Source organism: Canis lupus, chromosome 4 (genome assembly GCF_003254725.2).
Source record: "Canis lupus dingo isolate Sandy chromosome 4, ASM325472v2, whole genome shotgun sequence".
Taxonomy (NCBI): Eukaryota; Metazoa; Chordata; class Mammalia; order Carnivora; family Canidae; genus Canis; species Canis lupus.
The window spans coordinates 83,642,246-83,662,139 of NC_064246.1; the positions used below are offsets into that span (position 1 = coordinate 83,642,246).

Genomic DNA, 19,894 nt, shown 5'->3' on the forward strand with positions numbered 1-19,894 from the left:
GTATCAGCCTTAATAATCAGAGTAAGTATAAAGGGCTTACTTCTGCTTTTCACAAAACTTGGACATTTATTTAAAAATATCAAACCTGGATAGAATGAGGTCAAATACCAATATGTATATATCTCAATAGATATCGCTGCAATATTAGAACGACTTAGTAAGAATCACTGGAAAATTTAGAATTGGAAATAATGGGAAAAGATTATCCTTGTTTGTAAAAGTACTGATGTGCATGTCAACTGAAAAAAAAAAAAAAAAACCTTAATGTCATTACCTTTGTTTTAAATCAAAGAAATAGGGGATCCCTGGGTGGCTCAGCAGTTTAGTGCCTGCCTTTGGCCCAGGGTGTGATCCTGGAGTCCCAGTATTGAGTCCACGATCAGGCTCCCTGCATGGAGCCTGCTTCTCCCTCTGACTGTGTCTCTGCCTCTCTCTCTCTGTGTTTCTCATTAGTAAATAAATAAAATCTTAAAAAAATAAATAAATTGAAGAAATATTTGCTTCAATATCTTCTTACCTTAGATGCATTGGTTATTACTGATTTTTTTTTACTTCATTAAAATATTTACCATATTTGGTGAGTTATAATACTAGAAGTGTTATGGTTTATCACACGGTATAAAAGGGACTGGAAATAACTGAAATAATGGTAAGACTTTTAATGGGAACCTGGATGTAATTGTTTGGTGAAAATGAGCAAATATAAGCAGTTTAATTGGCTTTAGTGAAGAGTGTTTCAAGGAAGGTGAATAAAACAAGGTGACTGAGATTTATGGGTTATATAAAGAAGAGAAAATGAGGGTAGAAAGATAATTTCAGGCAGGTAATGAATATCAGATTAAGGAATATAGCTTTTATTAAGTGGACATGGGGAGAAAGTAAAGTCTTTTGAGAAGAGTAGTGATCAGGTTATTGCAGTGTTTCCAGTAAGGGTGAGAAATGATGATTATTGAGGTCTAGAATGTAAGCTAGGAAAGCATCCCTTCCCTCTCTACATCACAAAGCAATGTAGAATGAATGAAAACCGATGTCTAGATTCCTAGAACTATCCCAGTGAACGAAAGGGCTGCTTTAGGAAATGGGGCAGGAAAGAGAGGGAATGCTGTTTTGGGCTTTCAATATTCGCACAGAGAAAATCAGAATGAAATGATACAGAAGTGAAGAATGATCCACAGCCACTAATTCTTCTTCCAATATGTGTTTGGAGGCCGGTGAGGATGGGAGATTATAGGGCACACACACACACACACACAAAACTAGGAGTAAACGCCCTGGAAGCACAGAATGCGAAGATGGTAAAAGTAAATCTGGCATTGAGACAGAATTAGTCCTAGGACACGCATAGTGTGTCCTAAGCTGCAATAAACCAACACATAATTTTTTTTTTCAGTGACAAGGTTGAAAAGGACAATAAGTAAAAAAAAAAAGCTATTTTGTTTGTAATTAGAAACTCACTTTTGATTGAGTAGAAATGAAGAACTAGTTGAAGTTTCTAAAATGAATTTCTAGAATTTTTATTTTATTTTTTTATTTTTTTATTTTTTTATTTTTATTTTTTGAATTTCTAGAATTATACGTATTCCTTAACATACTTTAACAATTTCATCAAATGCTGGAATAAGAAAAGAGAAAGTCAGAGATGTCTTATGCTTTAGACTGACTTGCTAACCATTTATTGAATCAACTATAAGACGATTGACTTGTTGATGGGAAGAACACCAGGTTTGTCGCACTCACGGTTTATGAGTTAGATTGAAGGAAAGATACTAACTAGGTGACCTTGTAAAAATGTTAATGGTATTTACCATTAGAGAGATACTGGGAGCTCCTCTCTGGAACATGCTTCGAGCAGGATATATCTAGTCTCTGTGTGGCTCAATGGAAAACCCAGAAATCATGGGTTTAGGAGTCATGGCTGACAGGCGATTAGGTCATAGTAATAGAAACATATTTCCATTTAATGAGCATTATACAGAGAAGGAGTTTTGAAATCAAAACAGTTTTTTTTGTGTGTGTGTGGCCCATTACTCAAAACCTCTTCTATTAAGAGGTAATGACAACCTGTTTCAATAAAAGATAAAGAGACCTGCTGGGGGTGCCTGTGTGGTGTGGTGTAGTGGGCTAAGCATCCACGCAGGGTTGTGAGATCAAGGGCTGCAATGGGGTCCACCCTCAGCAGGGAGTCTATTTGAGATTCTCTCTCTCCCTCTCCCTCGGCCCCTCCGCTCCTCTCTCTCTCTCAAATAATAAATAAATAAATCTTTAAAAAAAAGAGAGACAGAGACATTCTTAGAAGTTGCTTCAGACACTTTTGGTTCCTCCAGAAAAAGAAATTTCTTCTGTTTCTTCCTTTTCTCTTTGATTTGTATCCTTAGTAAAGGTTGGTGTGAACACAGCCACGGGCCTGATTCGACGGTTAACCTTTGTTTTAACGCAGGGAATTATCTGGGAGTCTTCCACAAATTAGTATTCATTTTATTCATTGAGAATGAAGGCAATGTGTAGTATTATTTTAATTACTATTGTCCAAAGTGCACATATGGGGAAAAAGAGAGTATCCTTTTTCTCTCCTTTTGTCCATCTTTTGAAGAATTATACTTTCATGGGGATTTCTTCTTTACCTGTTCACGTAATATTTATATTTGACTCAATTATTTTGGAATTGCTTTGCACATCTCTTAATTCAATAAACCTGACCCAAGATCAACTGAGTTTCACTGATTATCTAATACATCCTTAGCATTTTACACACAGAAATAAACCTCAGAACACTGTGAAAAGAATGGCTGATTGATTTTACCCATGAGACTAATGAGATATAGGAAAGTTAAGAAAAATATAATTTAGTTAGCCTCAGCAAATCTGAAACCGTTTTTGCCCTAGGGTTATATCTTCCTTCATATTTTGCAGTTAGTAGAAAATTGTGCATATTAAGTCACAAAATCCCCCATGTTTTCGCCTATGGTCTCCTTTTCATTCTACTTCACCTCCTGCCATTTTTGGCTTGGTTTAATTTTCATCTCTTCTTCTTCTCAGTCCTGTCAGACTGGTCTTTTTTTTTTTTTTTTTTTTATCCTACTTGTGCCACCTACTCAGATCTTCATAAATATTTTGGTTTCATTAAATAGTCACCTGATATGTCTCTAAATGCAAAAATGTAACTTCTAGGGAACTATACGTTTGCTATCTAGAGATCTGAGGTTATGTGAGCAGCAACTAGTTTTCCCTAATTTGGTCCTTTCATATATCAAGGCAGTCTAATTACATCACTGCAATAAATATCCCACGTACCTTAAATCTCAAAGATTTGGTGGTTAGGCAATAGGCTTTTTCCCTGTGTCCTTATTCCAGAATCCAAGTGCCGTTACTTCTTTTATTTTTTTAAAATAATGGTTTTCCACTATTTCATGCATTTTGTGATTCACCACCATAACACACAGTTGTGTATTAAGCGTTTATAAACTATAAACTCATTGCTAGGTGCTTTGCTATCTTTTTAGAGTTAAAAAGTGTATTCATTTGTGTGATATGTTGCTCCAATATGTTCAAATGACTATCACACCTCACTTTATAATTCTTTTGGCTTTAAAATTTATTTTTTTCAAAGATTTATATATTTATTTGGGAGAGAGAGAAAAAAAGAAAGAGAGTAGTGGGGAAAAGGCAGAGGGAGATGGAGAGAAGCAGACTCCCCGCTAAGCACAGAGCTGGACCCGTGGCTCCTTCTCAAGGTCATGAGATCACGACCTGAGCCAAAAATAAGAATTGGGCCCTTAACCAACTATGCCAGCCAGGCACCCCAGTTTTAAAAATTCTTAACAAGAAAAGCAAAGAAGAATTACGTGCTAATGGGGATTTACTCGTTATACACATATCTTAGACATCTTCATATGTCTTCATATGTTTATTCATAAATTATATGTACACATGTCAAATATACCTTCATGTTTATGTGTACATTATGCATACGTATAAGACATATAAAAGCATAGTCATAGTATGTGTGTATATATGCACTTATACATGCGATGTAATAATAGGAACTTGAGAACTTGATCTTTTAAAAAGTAACCTAAAATGTATGGTACTGTTGAAATACCAATTTTTAGCTATTAGATGATTTACTTTCATTTGCCCACTAACTATCCTAGATATCTCACTTTGAAACAAGAAATTTCAGCAAATAAACTCCTGGGGAGTTTTACTACTCCTTGATCTTCTAAGCAGAGATGAGCAAAACTCAGATCAGCAATATCAATGCCCATAAGCTGTATTTTAAAAGTGCTTAAAAATGAAGCCTATGTATAAATCTACTTTTTGGGTTAATATGTGATGCTCCATGTTAATATTATGGGCTGATTATGTTCTTTAAAATGTAATATGTTGAGATCCTAACCCCCTTGTACCTCAGAATGGAGATAGAGTCCATAAAGAGGTAATAATGTTAAAATAAGATCATTAGTGTGAGCTCTAAAACGGTATGACTGATGTCCTTAAAAGAAGGGGAAATTGGGGCACCTGGGTGGCTCAGTGGTTGAGCATCTGCCTTTGGCTCAGGTCGTGATCCCAGGGTCCTGGAACTGAGTCCCACATTGGGCTCCTGCAGGGAGCCTGCTTCTCCCTTTGTCTGTGTCTCTGCCTCTCTGTCTCTGTGTCTCTCATGAATAAATAAAAAGGAGTATAGTGTTCTACATATCTGAAAAAATATTTTATATATTACAAACAATAATAGTATGAAAAATAATCTGTATGTTTGTACAAATACAAATCTGAGTACTAGTTTATAACTAAATACATACTTTATCAAATAAATGATAATATTTTAAAATTTGGCTTCAATTTGTGAATAATGTGAAAAGGAAAATAGCTAATGATTTGAAATACATTAGTACTAATTGCTCTGCAGCTCAAATATCTGGAATCAAAAGGAGATCTAATTCGGTAAGTTAGAATACTTGCATGTAGCTTCATGTAATTTAATTAACTTTGGAAAACAGGGCATTCTGTCAGAGAATATAATCACTTAGTAAAATGAACAATGGTATAAGCATGAAAAACTCCAGTTAAATTTCTATCCAATTAACTCAATTCAATAGTTTTAATAATTTGGTTCTTATTGATAGGTGTATGTGTATGGTTTATGGTGGCATATGTATAAATGTGCATTTGTATATTTACATTAATACACAAACATATTGGTGCTACCTACTAATTAAGGAAAGAATGAATAGATCTAGGTTTGACACAAGTCTACAACATATTAATGAAAGAGTAATATTTGTTCAGGAAATATAAATGCCTTTGGGAAGGCATGTATCATTTATCTACCAATAATATTGCATTATTGTGGAAGCTGCTTCATCTCTCCAAAGTTATTAATAATATATGCATTTTAATAACTTCTCTGGGGATGAAGTTAAAAGTTAGTAAACAAAATTAAGACTTTTAACGTTTTCCCAAATTGATAAAAAAATAACTTTAAGTATGGCTAAAATCACATCAAATAAATGTAAAAAAAATGGCACCATCAGAAAAATGCAAATGTGCATTGCCAATTGTTCCCTCCAAAATAAATGCAGCTAATATATTTAATAGGCCTTTAGCATGAGTAAAGAGAACAGTTCAAATCCCATTTGAAAATTCAAATGAAATAGTATGCTTACCTCCATTTCATTACCAGTTAGGCAAACTGTCTTTAAAATACACTGTAAATAAAAACACTGCCTTAAAAAAAAAAAAAACACTGCCTTATTTGCCATTTTTGGACCTTGTGTGCATGTAAAAATAGAAATATCCAACTAGTCTTTGAAGCCAGACAAGAATGGATAACATCCTGAAGTAGTGAGTGTATCAGGAGATTCTCAAAAAGCAACTATAAGCTATTCTATCTTAAGCTATTCTATCCCACACCTGATCTGGGATATTGTAAAGGAGACATACATATGTACGTATACAATTGAGAGATCAGAAATTAATTATATTTATAGATCTCATTCCCTTAAAAACAGTTGGATCGGATTGTCTCCTTTTCCCTTTAGCAGGAATATAGTTTAACCAGAGAGAATGGGTCAAATAAAATATTTTCGGTTTGGGGGTAGGGTGGGGATTTCTTTCTTTTTGAGTGAAGTAAGCGCTGAAGTACACATTCATGACTTTTGGGTAAGAGATCAAAATTACAAATGGTCTTACTCTATCAGTAAGAGGATGCTTTCTATGTATGCTTCCTTTCCTGTTTCAGGTGAAACTGTGAAAGGGAGGGAGGAAAATGATTGTTGAAACATGCAGGAAGATATTTTGAAACTGAACATTGAAAAACGAGATGTGCTGTTCTTTGAATTGAAGTATCTGTAACTAGTGCACGAAAAAGTCTTAGAAGAATATTTTGGCAAGCTCTCGTGAATCTCCAAAGCAAATTGTAGGCCTTGGGGATGAATTTTGATTATGTACTGGATTTCAAACTAAGTTGGAGAAATTTTAATCAAAGCTTTTGCTTAAAATTGAGTTTGGAATAAGTGGACAGCACTAAGGAATGATTATGAAAATTTCAGAATTGTTGCTAGGAGGGTATACTGCGCAATTTCAAGATGTCTCCTCTGTAAGAATGACCTCCATTTTAGCAGTTCCTATGCTTCTCCATATCAATGATATTTTAATTTTATTAGAAAAAGGAATTTAAAAAAAAAAGAAAAAGGAATTTATAGATATCTTTATCTGTTATGTCAGGCGCTCAGAAATAAGCATGTGAGGCCAAGATATTTACTGTCATCTATTGGGCATTGTTGAAGAAACAGTACAATGGAGAAGAAATATTATGATTAATGTTGAATTTTGAGTTACCAAACCAAACATTAAAAAATGTTTCCCATATTTCCCAAAGGAGTTTGCTATTTTGTAGTTTACAAAAATACATATAGTATTGGAACATTAGAGACTGTCAGGATAGAAGCAGTAGAGTCTTATTAAACCAGTAAGCCTGAACATAGAAATGTGTGCAGTGAAATTTGGCACAGTTTTTAAATTTGGATAGTGAAATTAGCTTATAGCTTTCTGGCAGCCAAAGCACAAAGAGAATTGGGCTCAGCTACAAGTTTCAAAACTTGTAACTAGAATGTTGGTTTTAGGAACAAGTTTCAAAATTCATAACTTGTTCATAAAATTAATATACCAGTACACTGAGGAATCATAAGTAGGAAAATGGTGCAATTCTGGCTTCTGGCTTACGTTAGGTGGAGATGCCAACAGAAGGAAAAAACAACACCATTGCCCAGAGATAAACAAGGCAGTATTGAATTCACAAGGTTTCTCTAGAAACCTATAAATAACTGAAATTACTTTCCCTTATAACTGAGTCAGTTTGCTCCAGGGAAAACTGCTCTTCTTGATAGTTTTCAGCAAACCAGCTTGCCAAGGGAGGGAAAAATAAAACAAATTCTTACACATTTCTCTTTCCATAAACTCCCTCCATTAAAAAAAAAAAATGAGTACAACTTCATTTTGGTGACAGCCTACGTGACTAATTTCTCTTAACCATGAATAATTTCAGTTTTACATGTGAGTGTATTAAATATCAGTTTTTCAACACTTCTCAGAAAAGGAAAAAATTGTATGTTTTATTGACAGCTGAGAAAGTTAATTTTGGTTACTTCTTTAATAAAGACAATCCTTAGTGATTTTATATGACATATTCAATAGTGTTCTTATAATAAGCAGAATAACATTTTCTGTGTACAGTTATAATATTCCTCAATCAGCTCAATGACATAACTACAGAATATATTTCCAGAAAGCAGTTTTATGTAGGAACAAGCTACTTGTGCTGTTGTGCGATGATCAGCATGATTTCACAGCAAGATTTGGACTATCTCTATCTATAGCTGTAAAGGTTGAGTTTGAGCTAGATTCACTTGGACAGTTTTTAAAGTGCAGATTCTTTTTTCACACCTTCTAATTACAATTCTACTTCTTAGACTTACTTATTAACCAAGATTTTTAAATAACTAACAACATAAGTCTGATGCCTATGGTGCCAGGACAATAAATTGGAAAACACTGATTAGGGTTAAAAAAAAAAAAAAAGTTGGAGGAAGTGGGATTTTTAATTCTGTAAGAAAATATTTTAAAATGATTTTCCCTCCTAACTGAAGAGTTTATTAAAATACAAATAGTAGCAAATAGATTATACTCTCAGTCTTGGAGTTGATATAATCTGTGCTCAAGTTAAAACATATCTATTTGTTAAAAAGTCAAAACAGGAGATAAACTTGATATCTTTAACATAATTAAAAATAAACCTACTCAAATCCATCAAGAGCAAAGCAACATGACACAAAATTCACTTTGTCAAGGTGACAGGATATAAGTTTGAAAGTTTAAATACAAAAAAACAGTAAATAGAATGGTTAATAAAGAGATTTTATTTCTACTGCAAACAAATGGAAAATGCAATAAAAGCATAATTCTATTTATAATTGAATTTCAACAAAAACATGAAATGCTTAGTGATACATTTAATAAAATACATGTAAAACTTGTCCATTTAAAATTATAAAGCTGGTTTATATAACTTAAGATTTAATAGATGAAGACACATACCATGATCATGGATTAGGAGGATCAATATTGTTTAGACATCAAGGTCTCCCAAATTGACCTTTATAGTTCAATTAATACTAGTCAAAATTTGTCTAGTAGGGGACTATCTTTGTCCAAAGAGATATTTAACCTTTAGTCTCAGCTCCTGTGAAGTAATGTCCAAGCCTTTGTATTTCCTACCTGATAGGAGTATCTTTGTTTAGTTGGAGGCCTATGGCTTCTCTGCATAATCTCTGCTAACAATGTGATTTATAGTGGAGAACGTTGAGCCACATCATATCAGTTTGACCCCTAAAGGGTCTGGAAACCAAGGTCAACTGTGTGCATGAGCAACCATTTCTATGTGATCCAGCCCTAGTAAAAACTCTTGACACTAAGGCTAAGGTAAGCTTCCAAGATTGGCATAGTCTACTTATATTGCCTCATATTATTGCTTGGAAAAATAGTTTCTTCTGTGCAAGAGTTCACTAGGAGAGAACAACCGGAAGCTCTATACCTTGGTATCTCCAGGGCTTTGCCCTATGTGCCTCTTCCCTCTGCTGATTTTCATCTGTATCTTTTTGTTGTAATAGACTACTACTATGAGTAGAACCTGAAAATAATCATGTAGACCATGAGATCTGTCCTTGGCATCAGAAGTGAGACCTTTGTGACTATATCAGCTATAATAGTGTTTCCCCAACATTCACCACTCACCCAGAACCTTTGAGTGTGAACTTATTTGCAAATAGGTCATTATAGATATAATGAAGTTAAGATGAAGTCTTACTGAATTACAGCAGGCCCTAAAATCCTATATGAATGGCAATCTTATAAGAAAAGGAAAAAATTGGCACAGAGACATCAATTCACAGGAAGAATAACACATAAAAATGGAAGTAAAGATTGGAATGATGCATCTACAAGCCAGAAAAATCCCAAGGATTGTCAGTGACCATAAGAAGATAGAATGAGGCAAATAATTCTTCTGTAGATTCTTCAGAAGGGTTAGGACTGTGTTGACTCCTTCATTTTGAGTTTGTAGACTCCAGAACTGTGAAAGAAAAAAAAATATGTTATTTTATTTTATTATTTTATCATTTATTATTAATTTTTAAAGATTTTATTTATTTATTTATGAGAGATACAGAGAAAGAGGCAGAGACACAGGCAGAGGGAGAAGCAAGCTCCATGCAGGAAGCCCAACGTGGGACTCGATCCCGGGACTCCAGGATCATGCCCTGGGCTGAAGCAGGTGCTAAACCGCTGAACTACCCCAAGATCCCCAATTTCTCTTATTTTAAACTATGCAGTTTGTGCTTACTACAACAGCCCTAGGAAACTAATATAAAGACTCCCAATTTAACAGAATTTCATCAAGAATTTTATAGAAACTATTTTATTCTAAAATATTTATGGAAGCACAAGTGACCCTCCAAAAAAAAGCAATTTTACAAAAGAAGGAAAGAAAGAAAGAAAGAAAGAAAGAAAGAAAGAAAGAAAGAAAGAAGAAAGCCAGCTAAAGGGGTCACACTAATTGATTTCAAGACATTCTATAAAGCTACTTTAATCAAGACATGGGATGCCTTGGTAGCACAGTGGTTGAGCATTTGCCTTCAGCTCACATCTTGATCCCGGGATGTTGGGATCGAGTCCCACATCGGGCTCCCTGGAGCTGGCTTGTCCCTCTGCCTGCATCTCTGCCTCTCTCTCTGTGTCTCTCATAAATAAATAAATAAAATCTGAAAAAAAATGATATTGGCATAAAGATTTATATTCACATCATTGGAAGAGGATATAATCCAGAAAAAAACTTACATGTATATATAATCAGTTGACTTATTTTTATTTTTATTTTGTTCGATTGACTTTTTAAAGTATTATTCCAAGGCAATTAATGAAGAGAAAGGTGATTTTTTAACTAACTGTTCTGGAAAAACAGGAAAGCAATCTGGGGGAAAAAAAAACAACCTTTGCTTGTCTTACATCAATATAAAAATTTACATGACATGTAGATCTAAATGTAAAATGTTAAACTATAAGACTTATGGTGGGGAAAATACATAGGAGAAAACTGTGTCCTTGGAGTAAAAACAAATTTCTTCGGATGCACAAAGCACACACACACACACACACACACACACACACACAAAAGGAAAAACTGATCCTGTAAAACTTGAGCACATCTACTATTTGAAAGACTTAAGACAAAAATAAGTCAGAAGTGGAAGAAAACATCCTCAATTTTTATATTTGGCAATGAAGTTTTATCCAGGATAGATAAATAATGCTTACATTTCAGTAATTAGAGCACAACAATTAAACAAATACAAATGGGTCAAATTTAACATGAAATTTCACAAAAGAATATATTTTTTCATATGCATAGCCTATAAGCACATATAAAAGTACTAAGCATCCTTTGTACTCAGAGAAATGCACTGAATTTCAACAACACTGTGATGAGATACACTACGCACCCGTTAGCATGTCGGAAATTAAAGAGGGATAAGGTGGCCGGAATGTGGAGTCACCACAGTACATGTACATTACAGGTAAGAATGTAAAGTAATACATCAGCTATGGAAACTATTTTCAAGTTTTTATTATTTTTTTAATAATTTATTTTTTATTCATGAGAGACACACAGAGAGAGACAGAGACACAGGCAGAGAGAGAAGCAGGATCCCTGTGGGGAGCCCAATGTGGGACTCGATCCTGGGACCCTGGGGTCAGACCCTGAGCCAAAGGCAGACCCTCAACCTCTGAGCCACCCGTGTGTCCCATCAAGATTTTTTCTAACTGTACAAATACACTTAACCATACTACCTGTCATTTTAGCCTTAATCTCATACACAAGTCTGCACGTGAATGTCCACAGCAACTTCCTTTAGAATAGTCTCAAAGTGGAAAGAAACCAAATGCCTGCCAGCAGGTGAATGGGTACCAAACATACAATGGAATGCTACCCAGTAATAAAAAGGAATGGCCTACTGCATCCATGCCACAAAAGGGGGGAATTTTAAAAGAACGCTGCTAAAAAAATACATAAAAAACAAAAAAGACCGAAAAATAAAATAATGCTGCTGAGTCAAAGAAGCTAAGATGTGATCCTATGTTTATAAAATGTTATAAAATGTAAATACACCTATAGTGAAGAAAGCACTTACATTCCTCCAACTAATGAAATAAATCATTATCTTTGTGTAGTCTAATTTTTAGTTTTATGTATCATAAGATCATTTTAAACACATCACTAATATACATACTAAATAACTGAGTAAGATGAATATCTCTGCATATATTCATGGGTATCAAATTTGTTCTTTACTCATTTGCAATCTTTCCAAGTTGGGAATTAAAAAAAAAAAAAGAAAGAAAGAAAGAAAGAAAGAAACAACTTTCATCTGTAAAAGCAATTCAATAGAGTCACTAAAATGTTCAATAATTGACTAAAATTACTACTTTAAAGCTACTTTATAGGTTTTCTCAAGATAGACACTAAGAGCGAAGCACTTCTTTTTTTTCTTATAGAATCATAAAACTCTTATCATCACTTTATCAATTTATAATGATTTTCTGACAGTAAAAGGCAGAGAGGGAATAGCACTACCACCCTAATAACAGTATTCAGGGCCACTGAGAAATTTTAATACTTACAAACCAAATTATGGGATTAGAGAGGTCAGAGGGAGCAAATTGTTTTATACTCTATACATCTCATTTTGAGAATCTCATGAACTAAAAAATCACTTCAAAGCATTTATAAAATGTGAAATTTGTCAGACACTGCAATGGAATTTTATTTTTAATTTATCAAGTCAAGTAATTTTTTTCTCTTTTTTTATGTACCTCTTTAGTAGATTATTATAAAAAATCTAAACTATATATCACCAAAATTTTCTCATTTACTTTATGATTGATTTTCCTTAGCCTTTGCTTTCTCTAGACATTAAATTAAGCATGTTTTGAAATAATGAAAAATGAAATGCGTGGGTGGCTCAGTGGTTGAGCATCTGCCTTGGGCTCAGTGCATGTTCCCAGGGTCCTGGGATTGAGTCTCACATCAAGCTCCCTACATGGAGCCTGCTGCCTGTGTCTGTGTCTCTCTTTGCATCTCTTATGAATAAATAAATAAAATCTTTAAAAAATACAATAAAATAATGAAAAATATATTTTGCTATTAACATATTCAATACACATGAATACTAAATCCAGTAAATAAAAACATTGAATTAAAGTACTCAGTGTAGTTAAATTATGTGTCAACTCATTAATTGTTTATAAATAATTTATTTAGTAAATTTAGACAATCTAGGGTATGTTTTATTAACTCTTCCAAAAAGGATAATTTCAGTAAGTCTTCAATGTTTATTATATTAGGGTCAAAGTCCTTGGGCAAACATTTGATTTCTTTTATGAAAGTTTTTATTATTTCCTCATTTATATGTATAAACATTGTTTTCTTGCTTGCATATAGCCGAAACATTTCCTAATTTTTTCTCTTTACTCTCATTTTGAAATGATATATTGTAAAGTCATTATAAAATGTTATCTGTTTATATATCTGTGTTCCTGATTATATAAACTATAAATGCTTACACAAAATAATATTGAATATAGAGAAAAATTAGAAAATAAAAACCTATCATGATGTCAATAGCCAATTACACTTTGTATATAAGTGCATAGGAATGATAGTCGATGATTTTCTGATAGCAAAAAGGACAAGAGGTTTTTAGTTTTTAGTTTTCTACTTGCTGGTATAACAAATTACCAAAATCATACTGACTTAAACTACAAAAAATTGCTATCTTACAGTTCTGGTGGTGAGAAATCCAAATAATTCCAAATGCTCTCATTGGACAAAAATTAAGGTGTTGGCATGGCTGCATTTCATCTGAAGGCTCTAGAGGACAGTTCATTTCTTGCCTTTCCCGGATACTGGAGGCCACCAATGTTTCTTGGTTTGTGGGCCATTTGCATCTTCAAATCCAGCAATCTCATGTCCCTGACCCTTGCTACCACTAGCACATCTCCTCTCTACCTCTCTTGTCTCTCTCTCTTATGTTTTTAAGGGCTCTTGTTACACTGAGCCCATTCAGATAATCCAGGATGATTGCCCCATATGATGTGTTTTTAACTGAATCATTTCTGCAAAAAAAGTTGTGGATATATGGTAATATATTCATGGGTTCCAGAGGTTAGGATGTGTACATTATTGGAGACCATTGTTCTGCCAACCTATACAAAATAAAAATAGTCATTGGAATTAATATAATGATTAAGGGACTTTAAATGAAGCTTCTTGTCAAATTTTCTTTTTTATTTCATTTAAAAAAATTAATCATAGTTTTTTTCTATTGTTAGTAGTCAAATATCCTGACAGATTTGAGTATTTCTTAGGATAAGCATAAAACCCTTTCTCTCTCCCCAAATGTTCTATAAAAATTTGCCATTCACACCAATATTGTGTCGGTGGTACCTGGAGAATAAAATTAAGGAGTGTTTTTTACACGGTCATTTATAAGAATAAATTTGTAAAAATATCATTAAGGAGAGTAGTGGTGGATATATATGATTAAAATGGAAGGAAGGAAGGAAAGGAGGGAGAAAGATCAAGAACAAGTCATTAGATCAATCATTCCTAAAAATATTTGGTAAGGAACAACATTTCCTTTAGAAGTATTTAGGTTATAAAAATTAAGTATTTGTGTCATGGATTATAGTTTCTCTCTCCCTCTCTCATCCATCTATCTATATCTATCTATCATCTATCTCTTTATCTGACATCTTTCTAACATCAGTCTCTCCTGTAATACTTACATTTATACATATACTAGAGCCATATCTTCCCACTCAGAAGTCATACTATTAAAGATAAACAACTTTTTTTTTTTTTTTTCCCCAGTAAGTCTCTCAAGTAAGTGCATACACAAACACACAAGTGCATAAAATCCCTTTGGTCTGCAACACAGTAATATAAAGTTGCTCTTTGAGAAAAGATAATGTGAAAATAGAAATATGAACATCTTTTAAGGAAAGAATTCAAATTTAATTAAATAACAACTATAAAGCTAGTCACCTGAACATAAATGTATTTTATTTATACACACACACTGTGCTGTCAGGGAAACAGAATATATGGCTAGGGAAATAAAAGCCTTGCTTAGCTCTCATACTGATATAAAGATCTCTTGTAATAATAATTGGACCATGTTTTCTTCTTCCAAGTAACAAGTGAAAGTTTTTCCTCTTCTTTTTTCTTTCCATAAGGAGAAAAGAGATAAATACTCTTGCCGTGAAACCGTTTTTAATATAGACAATTTTACCAATTAAAATGATCAACTTTATTGGCCTAGATATCAAAATTCATAGAATATGACTTGGATAACTGAGAAAAAAAAAAGAAATAGTAAAGCTGGTGGGAGTTAGTGATAATCATTAATTATCTCAAACATAATGAGCTTCCAAGGATTTTACTATTGGATTTGCCATTAGTTTCCTGCTTTGTTATAAAAGCTATATAACATCACAATCTATGGTGTATTGTTACTTTTATTGTTTGCTATTAAGATACTTAGGTTGCTTACATTTAAAGAAAATTAGCATAGCTCTAGAGTTATCATCTATATATGTGAATCTGTGTCTCCCTGCGCCTCTGGTAGATCCCTAGTGGAGATGTAATTGAATGTGCTCTGCTGAGGGAATTGTCTTCAGGAGAAATCTCAATAAGACTGAAGAATACAGTTACAGCAAATGGGTACAAGATGAGAAAAAATACAGTCTCAGATAAATCAGGCTTAGTCACAGGGGAATCTGGAACATAAATCACACTAACAAGTCGTCTTTAAAGTAATGTGGCTGGCCTTTTGTATTCTGATATTATTCAATGTTGAAAGCAGGATGCCCCTGCCCAAGGAAGGGGTGCTCCTGAGTAAGGAAGTTCTTCTCAGCCCACAGGCAATGGTCCTGATAAAGGAGATAACTGAGTCCTTTAGCAGCCAGCACATGACCACTGAGAAATGGTGCCCAGGGTCTCTGTCAACAGGCATTTACTATGGCTCACCTCTTGTCCTGCTAAGAGTCACTTTTTTCTAAATTCATTGCATTCAGGCACAGCTACTCTGGGATTCTGGATCATTACATGGGAACAAAGAGAGGATTAATAAAATGCATATAGCCCTCACTGCTGCAGTTGATCCTGGGGCCTTAAAGGAGAACCAACATTTCCCTTCTCTATCACCCATTTAAATTACCCTGACTCCTCACTAGTATTTCTGTTGGTCAAAGCGCAACCAACATGGTTGGTGGAGATCCACGGAGGTCTGAGACCCTAGCAAGTGTGACTTTACCAAGTGTGGTTGTTCTACCTCCAGACCGAAACTATGTCTTGGATCACCTGAGTGACAAATGTACCTTTCCATGTACATATTACGTAACAGCGAAGCAGTCTCACCTTCCCATGATGATTAAGATCAATTGCACCTGCTGTTTGGTAATTCCCTTCTACGCCTCCTAAATTACTGGCATGAAGGTTCCAAAGGAAACAGATGGCAACTGTATGTTTAGAGAGATTCTTGGTCTCCTCTTAGAACATACAATGCAAATTCCTAAAGTGATGGTGAGCAGTGTTCTTGCTACCTCAACTCCTGGACCCTGGATCCACACATTCTACCTGTGAGGGATGATGTCCAGTAATGGCCATTAGCTTCAGAATTATACAGAATCATGGAGCACAGCTTCCTGTTCCATGTGGACATAATTAAGTGTGCGTGTGATGGGATTCATTCACCAGCGTTCTTAAAGTCTTTGTTAGTGCCAATCATCTCTGCTATTTCTCCGGGATGCCACCGCCACCTCCTTTTTAACCCACCAAAGTGGCCAAGGGCAGAGGTACTGTATTGTGCATGTTTCAAGGATTGCTATTTGGCTTTCTTAATGGCAGAACCAATGTAAGGGACCTAACTGCTAAACATGCCCATTCTGATTTTGTTCTAGGTCAGGAACAATAACCACTGTCACTTGCTGGTTCCAGTGAACCTATTCTGAGAAGGACCTGAACCAGGGCTCCATTGGCTATGTGCCCCTTCACTAAGTGGGGGTCATGGTGGTGCTTTGGGTCCAAGGACTTGAGCATAAACTCAGACCATGTAAACTGTAGTCCCGACAAGGTGTAAGTATTGCTCTTTCCCAAAGTATGTTTATTTTAATAAAGGGCTATGATATTTGGAGAGGAAAACTGGGAAAACATGCCTACACCAGCCATGGTATTGCAATGTCTTTCCTCATGGAGATCTAGCATCTTCCTTGGTAGATGAGTTCTATATCTGAGAACTATTATCTGGGAACTGCCTAAATATCTGAATTTCAAAAAGATATTTCAACATATTTCTGTGGCTCAGCATGCTTTGCAGTTATTCTGATCTTGCTGTACAATAATTATGCTCATTTTGATTCTGTTAAATGAGGTCATTTGGATTTTGCTATGCTAGGACTCCATCATTCTCATGGCTACCAAAGATCCAGTTCTGTAAGAGCATCTCCTACTGTAAACTTAATTCTATAAGAACTTTTTCTTAATTTAAACTTAATTCTTTTGTTGTGAGATGGTAATGATATCAACCAGTCACATATCTTGAAGTACCACATATGTTAATGAAGATTTCTAAATTTATATGTTTGGCAAGGACACTTTCTTCTTTCATGAAGTAGAAGTCTGCAATTCCAACTATCTACTCAATATTTCTCCTTGGATAGCCAGTAAACATTTCAAAAGGAAGCTATCACATACTGAAATCATGATGTTCTCTACCCTTCAAAAGTGATCCACCCGTTCTTGACCATCTCATTTAACGATAATTTCATCATTTTGATTTCTAAAACCAAAAACTTTAGAGTTATCTTTAATACTTCTCTTTTATCTCCGTAATATTATCTATTAAGATCTCTATGGAGAATACCAAAATATAATGGGAATCCAATAACTTACCTTCTCATCTTCCCTACTGCCATCATTATCCTTCATCTGGATTATTTAATACCCTCTCAGTTGGTCTTCCTTCCATATACAGTACCCTTCACTTCTCTCAAGCTTACCCTCAAATAACAGTTAGGGTGATCCTTACTTTCATTTTTTTAAGATTAAAAATTAATTTATCTATTTTAGAGAGAGAGAGAGAGAACACGTGCATGAGCTGGGAGAGGGGCAGAGGAAGAGAGTCTTCAAGCAGACCCCCTGCTGAGTGGGAAGCCTGATGGGGGCTTCATCCCACCACCCATGAGATCATAATCTGAGCCGAAACCGAGTCAGATGCTCAACTGACTGAGCTACCTAGGTGCCCGTGATCCTTAAAATAAAATCATCTATGTCACCCATCTGCTCAAACTAGTCATTATGTTATAATTAAAATAGCCACAGTTTACTATTTTTGTGTAGCAGTCCTGGTTACATCTGCTTTATCATTCTCCTTTATTTTTTTAAACAAAATTTATTAATAGTTGTGCTTAAATAAGCCAGAAGGGATTTGGTGCATCTCTACTCTGCATTTTTACCTTCTGCCTTTTTCTTGTCTAGTGTTTGAAAATGTTTGTTCATAGAACAGAATTCCCAGTTTTACACCTGATTAAATTTCAGACATTTAAGAATATCATGCCTGTCACTTACCAAACTTTTCTAGACACAGCGTAAGAAACAACTTTCCTACAAGAACAGCATTTAGTTAATTTGCTGATAAAATACACTGAGACAGGAGTGTTTATGAAAAGCTAACTTTACATTTTCATGAACTGGTGTGGAAGAAACGTTCCCTAGAACTTCAAAGGACACTTAGCATGTATGAATACATAAGGGTACCTGTAATCAGGTCGAGTAGAAAATTTTAGTTTATAAATATGTGGAAAAAGTGCACAGAATAAGTGATGGGGTGCCTGGGGGACTCAGTTAAGTGTCCAAATATTGATTTCACCCCAGGTCATGATCTCAGGGTCATGAGATTGAGCCCTGCATTTGGCTCACTCTGGGTGTGGAGCCTGCTTAAGATTCTCTCTCTCCCTCTCCCTTTGGCCCTCCACCCCCTAAAAAATATTAGTAGCTCTGCTGTAGAGAAAATTGGGAATGGCAAAGGATCATGCTAGAGTGGTTTTATTATTTCTTTTTATTAAGTAAGTATAAGTAAGTAAGTATAATACTTACTTTTTAAAAGTAAGTATTATTACTTTTTATTAAGTAAAATAAAACACACATGCACACACACAAAATCCATTATCTCAGATTTTAATTAAATGATTCAACATCACAAAAGTGTTAAGTGAGTGTTGTTATGAAGGATGGAGGGAGATGAGGAATTTAAGGATTTTATGCTCATTTGGAAAATAAACCAAAGTTCAGTTTGTCCTAAGAATTGCTCACACATTTCATTATGCCAACATTGACCTTGCAATAGTTATTCTGCTGTCAAATTTTATTTTTCTTATATAATTTAAAAAAATTTTTAAATCACAACCTACTTGGGGCGTCTGGGTGTCCCAGTTAGTTAAATGTCTGCCTTTGGCTCAGGTCATGATCTTGGGTCCTGGGATCCAAGTAGACTCAGCAGGGAGCCTACTTTTCCCTCTCCTTCTGCTCCTCCCTCTGCTCATGCTCTAAAATAAACAAGGGGGGCAGCCCCGGTGGCGCAGTGGTTTAGCGCCGCCTGCAGCCTGGGGTGTGATCCTGGAGACCCAGGATCGAGTCCCACGTTGGGCTTCCTGCATGGAGCCCGTTTCTCCCTCTGCCTGTGTCCCTGCCTCTCTCACTCTCTCTGAATAAATAAATCTTTTAAAAAATAAGAATAAAATAAAATAAACAAGGAAAATCTGTAAGTAAAAAATAAACAAATAAATAAATCACAACATACTTACATCTACTTTAAGTCAGCCAATAAATGAATTCTTATTTTTCACTTCCGACACACCAAAATTTCTTTTAGGTGCACAGGAAAAAGGGGAAAACCATACAAAGTCCATGGCCCCCAAAAGTTTAATCTACATTTAGTATTCTGTATGGATCTAGAGGTAGTATACTGAACCTTAAAAAAATATTACTTGCCAAGTAATCTCAACAAGTACTAACACAGCAGCTGTCTGATACAAGTCCATGGACTGGACAAGGCCTACAAAAGAACCAGTGAGCTTAAAGGTAGGTTGATCAAAATTTCCCAAACTGAAATACAAAGAGAAAAAAAAAATAATCTTTTAAAAGATAATACAAAACCCAAGAACTGTGGGATGCTTTTCAAAAGGTCTAACATATATGTAGTAGATGACCAGAAGGAGAAGAAAG

At 34.8% G+C, this 19,894-nt stretch overlaps 1 long non-coding RNA gene across 1 annotated transcript in view; it reads right to left on the bottom strand.

The window, feature by feature from the left end:
* Window positions 1–8,506: 8,506 nt before the first annotated feature.
* The window catches only part of LOC112652825 (uncharacterized), a 49,262-nt gene continuing 37,874 nt past the window's right edge, over window positions 8,507–19,894 (bottom strand). Inside the window, exon 4 of the long non-coding RNA XR_003131747.3 lies at window positions 8,507–9,625. This is a non-coding gene — a long non-coding RNA (uncharacterized LOC112652825). The remainder of the gene's footprint in view (window positions 9,626–19,894) is intronic.